This window comes from Punica granatum, chromosome 5 (assembly GCF_007655135.1).
Source record: "Punica granatum isolate Tunisia-2019 chromosome 5, ASM765513v2, whole genome shotgun sequence".
Lineage (NCBI taxonomy): Eukaryota > Viridiplantae > Streptophyta > Magnoliopsida > Myrtales > Lythraceae > Punica > Punica granatum.
The window spans coordinates 25,150,087-25,160,454 of NC_045131.1; positions in this window are offsets into that span (position 1 = coordinate 25,150,087).

Here is a 10,368-nt window from a genome sequence, read left to right on the forward strand (position 1 = left end):
GATTGTGTATGAGATATGTGATGATAACATGCTGCCATTGTAATGTGATTGGGATTGTGTTTGTGTATGATGATATATGAGGTGAAATGGCATGATTGCAATTGATTATGCTTGTGTTGTTGATTAACTGTAGACCTGGCGGAATAGACAATGGGGCTCGAATGGCCGCTGGGCTCGGCGGAATTGAAAATGGGGCTTGAATAGCCGCTGGACCCGGCGGAATAGAAAATGGGGCCGGAACGGCCGCTGGACCCATCAGAATAGAAAATGAGGCTCGAATGACCGCTGGACCTGGCAGAATAGAAAATGGGGCCCAAACGGCCATTGGACCCCGGTGTAATAGAAAAAGGGGCCTGAGTGAAATGTGCAGGGTCACGGTACCGTCATAATTTTATTGCGAGAAAATGCAACCCTATGACTATATTGATTGGTTTATGTTGTATATTGTTTGGCTAGTATTATTATTGGAGATGTGATGATTGTTGACATTACTGGAGAGTGATGATTGTTGGATTGTTTGAAATTATTCTATGAAAGCCTTGTTGTTGGTAGAGCTTGATCTGTCAAGTGACTGTATTGTGAGTTACTATGGAGTGCTAATGAATGGATATTTAATGTTTATGTGATATTGGATATTAGAGAAATGGATTGAAGGGTTGTGTGTATTTGTTAGTAAAACTTAAGTTTAGTTATTATATTGGATATAATTATTATTATAGTTGTATATATATATATATATATATACCGTGTATGTGTGCCGGGTGAGCTGATAGTTGGAGTGGATGTGATTGTATTATTTATTCGAATATTTGGTTGTTAATTAAATATTTATTTAATAATAATTCATTTTGCTTTGGATTATAGTACTCACTGCGATGCAGCTCACACTCTGCATATATTTGTCAGATGAGATAGGAGTTAGACTAGCGGCACATGAGAACTCTTTTGATATCGGGAATCAGCTCAGAGAACTAGGTAAGGACCTAAGTATTTGATAGATATTTTTTTTTGTATAAAATGTATTTGAAAATGTCAAGACTTGAACATTTTGTTTAGTGGAACTACTGATATGGGTGCGAAAAAGTAATCTCTTGAGAAGTATATATATATTATTAGAGTTTGTTGGATTGGTTATGTATTTTGGGAGTTTATGGAAAGCAGGTTTTTATATGACTAGTGTATGTGATAATGGATATCGAGTTAATATAGGGAGAACTCTGACGAAATTTTTGGGTCGTGACAATATATATACATACTATCATTAAGTTAATAGCTCTTGTCAGCGTAGGCCATAATCATATCAAATGTGATATGTACAAACGTACCAACCAACCACTGAATCGATGAAATGTATGAATATGAAGTGGTTGAGCAGCATGCACACATGAAGCCAAATGGGTAAGCGCCCTTAACCTTCACAGTATATTTTATATTAATAATTTAGTACTCTCTTGGCATTTCAATTGATTATTCATGTGTTTGTATATACGATTGTGGCATGTCCATTAGTAAAAACTTGAGGGCAGATAGCGATAATTTGTGGGCAGATCCTGAATATTGCAAGGCAAAGTGATGTTATAAATTTAATCATATCAATTATGAAAATCACAAGTATATATGCTAATCGTGGTTTGTTTCAGGACATGGATAAGTACCGGCTGCAACTAATTCACGAATTACTACTTAGTAACCACAACAAGATTAAGAAAGTTGTTCAGAAGAGGATAAAGGAAGCATTCGTGTTCAAACATATCTTAATTATCCATGTCATTTGATAAATCTACGTACGAACAAGTAAATCAAACTTACTCGTAAATTTAATGTTATTGCACTTTTATAGAAGGGTATAGATCAAAATTTGATAATCACAATAACTCAAAATTATTTATCACAAAAAATGAAGATGCACAGGCATCCAATGCAAAGTGAAATATGGGACTATTACCAACTGAAAATCAGTACTAGAAATTATGCGCAAAGCATAAGCCACACAAACGGTTACTCATCCACTAAATACAAATTCCCATTGCATCCTGGTAATTCGAAACTTTGCACATATCTATTAACAGGCAACAACATGGGCATGAGATTAATAACTCCAATGAACGGATGCAGATGCAGCCATAGCCTATTGACCCAAAAGACTTCTAGTCACCGTCCTTTTGCTTGTTGCACACAAAATTACTTGTATGAAACTGCTTGAGTGTTTTCACCCTGAGCATTTAGCATAAGGTCTCCTTACACCCCTATAAGGAGAGGCATGTTACGTCCCTCTCTAGAACGCATTGAAATAGTGCAACATTTCTATCATTGTGCTAATGAAGGAATGCTCCCAACATTGCAACAATGTAGAATGACATAAGATTTACCAATGGATTCGACATCTCCTCCAAAGCCGCTAACGCTTCTTCCAAAATTTTGTACCCTCTTGGTTGGTCAATGCCTTCAAATAATTGATGTATGCCGAGGATTAATTTGGCAAATGCGCTTCCAGTCCCTCCTGTCATCTTCAGAAAGGTCACAACATCATCAAGCAATGGGGCCTTATGATAAGCCGGAGATAAGTTCATCACTCGAAACACGCGAGGCTCTGAAACAAATATTGAAACCTCTAGGAACTATCATTAACATAATATATGGGGTTAAAAACTTGTCAAAAAACTATAGGTGATGGGAAGAATAAGTGAAACAATCAATATAAACCTTAACGATCAAAACTATTAGGTTGTAAACCTTTGGGGAATTTACTTAAAATGACCAATGATTTAACCGTTTTGTTAAATCTATCATATGTTTTTTTTGTCAAATTTATCACATGGTTTACTTTTTGCATTAAATCTATCCCGACGTTATCTGTTTCGTCGACATCTAAAGGCCGTGCTGACGTGGTGCCCACATGGCAAGTGTGGCCCACTATCCCTTCACTTGTCATGTCAGCACGGCCATTAGATGTCGACAAAAAAGATAACATCGGGATAGATTTGATGCAAAAAGTAAATCATGTGATAGATTTGACAAAAAAAAATTATACGATAGATTTGACAAAACGGTTAAATCATGGGTCATTTTAGGTAAAAACCCCTAAACCTTTTAGGTTGCCTTGCTACTATTAATGGATGTTTATGAATCTTGGTTTGTGGAGTTTTTGTATGGATCGATATTTGATTTGCCTTACTCATGTGGAAAATTACAATGACAAAAGGTATCTATATTTAGAAAGTTCAGTTAGCTAATTGAAGTTTTGAATTTTTTGGATTGTTGAGATTGAAGTTAGCTAAGTAAGTTTTGTCTTTTTCTATGGAAGCAATTTTGTGTGCATACAATAAGAGGAAATGATCATGCTCGTAGTTTCTAAAAGTGTCATCTTCAAATTTATATACTTGATTTTCTAAACGAATGGAACTTCGTCTTTTCCCTCCTCCAATGTTTCTCTTTTTAGTCTTTCTTGCAAAGTACAAATAGAAAGCTTGATTCTCTTTGTTTCGAAGAAGCTGAACTTCCATGAAAGTTGTGTTTTTATATTACTAATTTTATATTTTGATTTTCAATAAATAAAATATTCATTATCATGTTATGGTCTCATTTCGTCGAAGGAAGATCAAAGAGTTTTTGCCATAAATTATCTTCTTAGAGCTAATTATAAAAGTATTTTCCTTTTCTATTTTAGGTGGGGCATAGTCGAGTAGATTGTTTTACCTTAAATTGGCCATCTCTTGATGGTTTTAAGGTGATATAGAGGGTGAACTGAGTAATTTATTGTTGATGTGATTATGTAGATACACAACAAGAAAATGGAGCTTTAGCGACCAGACATTAACGACCAATCTTGATTTGGTTACCACTAACATCTTTTTGCGACCAAATTACATTTTGTTGTCAATTCTTAGGTCTTTTGCCACCAAAAATTTATTAGTTCCTAAAGAGTCAACTCTTGCAACGAAATAAGAACCTTGGCTACTAAAGCATGTAGCGCAACTACGCACCCAATAAATCTAGCAACCATTTGTTTATTTTAGTTACCGATGAATAGTGACATTCGCAACCAATATGCCTTTGGTCGCTACAGGAAGTACTTATTTATTTTTAGCGGCTAGAAGTTTGGTTGCAAAAAAGTGTCGATTGTTTAAATGAAAACCCTAAAAGCACTGTCATATGAAGGAGCAACAATTGCAGAGTCACCTCCCCCTTCCTCATTCTTATCGATCTTCATTGCCCATACCACCACTGATTGCCTTCCGACGACCTCCACTGCTCCTGCACCTTCAACCTTGTTGTCCTCCATCTTTTGGATGCTTCATTTTCTCGGTCTTCTCCGTCTAGCTCTGCCACAACACAACCAAGCTTGGGCGAGCTGCACCCGTCTCCTCCTCCCTCCTCTGAGTTCGACCAACTCCAAATACAATGCCTCTTTCTCTTGACTGCCCCTTTCAGGTGTCCTACTCTTGGGCATTTCAGATCTGCAGCCATAGTCATCACCAAGCTCGTCCTCTCTTCTCCCTGGGCTAAGAACTCCTCTCTCTCTCTCTCTCTTGTCTCTAATCTGTTTGTCCTTGCCTCTATTTTGTAGCACCGAGCTTAATTCCTCTGAGCAACACAAGAGAACCCTTCTAAGTGCGGCCTCGAATTGAAGCTCGAAGCACATCTGTTTAGCCATCAGAGGATCTCATGATTGCGTCAATATTTTGATTGGTAGACTCCTTCATGGTGCACGTTCTAGATCGAGTCAAATTGGGATGTACATTATTTGCCTCAGCAGATCAGTAACATCATGGTTTTAAGAATCATGATTCGAATCGTAGAATCATACGATTCCGGATTCAGCCCAGACTCGGGCGAAGCCCAGGCCTGATTTCGAGCCTCAGGTGAAGGCCAGGCCAGAGTCGAGCCGAGGCTAAGCACATTGGCCCTGAGCTCGACAGTTTTTTTTCTTTCTTTTCCCTTTCTTCTCCACCACTTCCCCTTTCTCCCCGAGAATTTTGTGCCCTAATCCAGTAGGGTAACCCTCTGATTACTCCGAGTCTCCGACGGTCCGAACCTGAAGCTTCAGCATTTCTTCTTGTTCTGCCAGTGCCAATTTCTTCTTGTTTGGTTGTTCCGAGTCTCCGACAAGCTTGAAGCTCCGCAGTTTTGACTTCCTCAATTCCGATTTCTTCTGTAGTTCCGAGCTTCGACCGTCCAAGCTTCAACCAGACCAGATAGAGTTGATAAGGCAATCGCAGCCCAATTTAGTGTCTGCACCATTCTCTGAGCTTCAACTCTGTTGCATTTTTGTGATGCTCTTTTGTGTTATCAATCGCAATTTGATTAGTTCTATAAATGTGATTAAATATCTTAGAATTAAGTACAAAGGGCTCTCTCAAAGTAACACATCGATAAATTTATTCGGATGTGTTCCCTGGACATTTGCCTAAAGGATTTGTGCTGATTAGTTGTTGATTAGTATCTATTTCTTTAATTCTTATGGTCTTTATTTATAGTTCTAATTTTCATTCTAGACTTCTTTACATGTAATCTTTGGAATCAAACATTCGCTTCCGCCATTACTGCTTCTTGCATGTCGTTTTACCCAGGAAATTGCTCCAAAAATTTACAGAAGAAAAGATGGGGTGGCAAAGCAAGAATTAAGATGCTCTTTCTCCATCAGTCAATCATTTGTCCTTTTACTTTTCTTTCAATTACTTTATACTCTTTCCACATTTTTATAGTTACTCTTTCTTGGATCATATGATGTTTAAGTTCATAAAATTTTCTACTTTTCTGATCTCATCTTCTCCTCATAAATTGTTTGGTTCAATAAGCCTTTTTCAATGCTGGCCCAATCCCTTTGAATCCAGGCAAAGGGATTGGGCCTTGAGTAATATATATATATATATATTATTTTTTAATTATAGATAGAATCTTACTATTCAAGATACGATTTTACGATTTACGATTCTACAATCCCCGACCGATTCTAGGTAGAATCGCGATTCTGAAAACCTTGAGTAACATATAAGTAAAATGAGTTTTGGCTTTCTTATATTGATGTAGAATTAATTATAATTTGATGGATTATTCATACATGTATGCGATGTGTGACAATCATAGTTCAGGTGCATGTTTGTTGTTCTTGTTAAATTATTTAGCTTGTTCATGCTTGCTTTGGCTTATCTTTTCAGCATTCCATATGTTTGATAAATTATTTAGCTCGTTCATGCTTTCCAAACGGTTAGGAGCACACTCCGACAAATTTTTTCATTTTGCTTATAATTGTTTATCCTTCATGTTAAAATTACATATAGTTTTACTTGAATAAACTCGCTATCCGAACATATTCAAATGATTCAAATGTATGTGTCATGACCCGAGATCAAGCCTTAGCTTAATCCCGCATCATGACCGATAATGGCTGATCAAATGACATTGCGGAAGCATGCACGTAGAGGTAGCTCACGGTTGGGTTACTCTGGAAGTTCTCACTAATCTATATATAATTACAAAAACTGAAACAAAACCTTGGAAAATGCTACATATGATTTAGGCAGCTCATGATTGCATTAAATGGGGTTATATTAAATTTGGATAGAACGACTAATTTATACATAAAATAAGTTTCATTAAACAATAAATGAATTAATTCACGTAATTAGATAAATAAATTAGAGTATAAGGAAATTAACTAATAAATTATGCTAATAAAGAAATTAAAGTACTTTGTTTAGGGCTGAGATTAAAGAATTAGTTGAAGGAATACTGTCGCAGATGCATATACTAAATAAGAAAGGCAAACTGCCCTTTATCAAAATATATTTTATCGTATAAAGATATTGTTTGAAATTTGAAAATAGTTATTGAAATATTTTGAATTTTAGAAGCAATTTTTTTAAAAATAAAATCTGAACAATTACTATAAAAATGTTATAAATGTTTGAACACATGAGTCCATATGATACAAGGTATAAATAATATCAAAAAATATAATTAGATTTTCATAGATAAAATTTCCAAAAAAAATAATATCACAAATTGCTAATTTTTTTTGGTGTGCCGCAAATTACTAATTTCACTAACTTATGGTTATATAAAAAGATAAACATTTAACATTTGCAGCATTCCTTTCAAAACGAGTGTGAAAAATATCCAGAATGTGGTAAAAAAGACAAGTAGATGAAAAATTATTAATTTAATAAACTACTTAAAATTAGCCTAATTTTATTAAAAAATTAATTTAAACTTGAAATTGATTATTGCATCTTCTCACTATTATTCTCTAAGACCCTACAAGAAAGTAAAACTAACATGTCAAAATAATGATATTGAATAGTATTATATAAAAAATGTACAAACTGAAATTTATATATCCGAATGAGATTGTTTACTATATCATCTGTATTCGAACATATATTAAATAATATAAGACGCTGATTTTACAAAATAAAGGTCACATAAAAAGTAAAAGATAAAGTAATGATATCACAATTTTTTTTTTACAAATGAAATTAAATATTCAATGCACTTTAAATAAGATAATTAGTAGCAAGTTGTCACTAAACTATTTAAAATGAGTCTAATATATTAGGATTACTTTTGAAAGTCTTTAGATGCTGTTAAAATTGCTCTAATTGTGAAATATTACCATTAAAAATCAACTCGTCTAACTCACAGGTTAGAGCACTAGTTTATTTCAAATTTAAGTATTTTTACAATTTTATTCATGTAGTGAATTCTCAGTTTTGTTATCCTCCAATAAAAAAATTGATAACAAGGACAATTTAGTAAAATAACACAAAAGTAATTGAAAGGGGGACAGCAACTTCTCCCTTCATATAATAGTATAGATATCTTTAATTATATAAAAATCTTTTGAGAACAAGTATTGAATTTACATATCAAAATTCTTCTTCATGAAAGTCCTTTCTACTTGAAATGTTCATTTACATATATGTAACTTTTACACATATGATAACATGTACGACGCCCAAGTCTAATCGCAACATATATTACACACTAAATAAGAATATCGGCTTACATAATTTATGATAATATTCATTTCTAAAATATCTTATCCAATACTTCCTTTTGCGAATTATCATCTTAGAAGTGTTTTCTCTAAAATCCCACTCTCAAAGGTGTAACTTTATATGCATAGTTTTATAAATGTAACACAAATAGTATTAGTACTTCCGACAAAAAGTTTTTGGAAGTCCGTACCAAAATGCAATTTGCTACATACGTTGTGTATATTAATTAACAATTTTTTTTTGTTTGGGTTGCAGCCCCTTTATTCAAACTATGCTTATAATATTACAAAAGAGTGAAGGAAAAACTTTCTGTAACTTTTAAGGTGCATTTGGTAGCGTAGAAAAGAATTAATCAATAATAAGAATTGGTAAGGAATGGAATTAATCGAGAATGAAATGAGGTAAATAATGAGATTTAATTAGTTTCGTAGCATGGAATGAAATTGAATAGTAAAAACACTATCACATGGCTTGATTGCCATGAGTAGCATATAGAATTGATTAGGAATATGACATAAAGTACTTATATGCCCTTATATACAAAACCATCCATTAATTAACCGAGCCGACATAACTGTTAATTAGAAATATGAATATAAGACTAGTATAATTTATTTATTAGATACAAATTAGTCCATAAATTCCATGATTAGCATGTGGAATTTGTGCACTAACGTACAATAGTTTAAAAAAAATAATTAATGGCAAATAGATAAAATGAAAAATAAGTAAAATTTTAAAATAAATGATATATTCCATAAACTGACAGAGATGATACCAATTACCCAAAAGAGGGGAAAAAGAAAAGAAAAGAGGAGATGATATCAAATGTTTGTTGGGGGGCTGATACCAGCAAGGGAAGGTAAGACCAAGTAGTATCCCAATCATCATTTCAGATTAATACAATAATCTATTCACATATCAGATGTACTGCTCGTTAGTTATATGCCCTAGAGTCTATATTTCCAATTGGATAATTCCTATTTGTGTCAACAAAATTTATTCTATTATTTATGAATTGTTTATGTTTATTAGAAAAAAAACCCTTAAGATAATTGGTAGATACTTCATTCTCAAAGAGTTGAAAATATCGGTGTAAACTCTAATATCCGAAAGCCCAATTGGGCCCCGACTAATCCAGTTGAGTCGGGTCGACCCACTAAAGAGTAAAACTCTTCCAACGTGGATTTTTTGCGTTCACAAGGACTCGAACTCGAGACCTTACTCAAGCGGAACAAGCGTTGAACCACTTGAACCAAGTTAAAAATATGAGTGACGGAGTTATCTGGTACATGTTCTTTAAATTGTTCGCGGTCATTGGAATCTTGGCTGGGCACTATTATTTTGGCTAGACCGTTATCTTTGTCTCTATCCATGATTAGAATATACATACTAATGAAAATGAAGTAATGAGTCTGAAGCTATTTGTTATTAGATATTGAGACAAACATGTAGATGCTTATTGAGATAAATGAATCGAACGTGACATATAGATAATATTTACATGATACTTTACTATTGTCAATGAATATTATCCAGACTAGATTAGTGCATATAGTGCTTAGACTTGAGATAGCATCGTTATCTCTTACATAGGTAGTTAGGATTTGATCCTGCTTATATACTTTGTGGTAAACATGGGTATTTGACAGACAATGTCCTAATTAGTGTGTATTGAGGTAGGTGACCAATTAAGATAGGATTCATTGACATGGGTAAATAGGGAACGATTCTTTGGATTTGAGTTCTATTTCTTGATTATGAAATCTTTGATCAAGGTGGTTAGACTTAAATAGAAATGAGATTCTAATTTAAGTCCTGATGATCTATGAATGAAAACTTAAAGATTCCCCCATATGGTCAGATATAGATTTTTGACATTTATCATGGCCTGACAAGATCAGGATCTGCAATGAAGGGACTCGAGTGCATAGCATATATGGCTACAGGTTCAACAGAATATTCAAATTGCACATTCATCACTATTTGGATTATTATGATATGCTGCTTTGTGTTATTGATGATCTTTGGGAACTAAGGGCTTTTTGGGAATTAAGCTTTTGGTTACGGAAAAAAGCTTCCAATAATGTCAAATGAGTTTGAAATTATAATCTCACTGCTGCTTAGTGATGAACTTAGTTAGTTACACGCAATATGACGTGTTTGAACCGGGGATGAATTAAGCCTAATTAAGGTAGTTAATTATGAATCAATTCTCCGATTAGACTTGTAGTATAGTTGCAGAGCTACTGACACATCCCGAAGTCAAATATGATATTGAGGCGAATAGTTATAAGGAAATACGAGAGTTTCCTTATTTGGAAAGTTTTCATAATTAAAAAGTGTAGATGTAAAATCTTATGTCGAG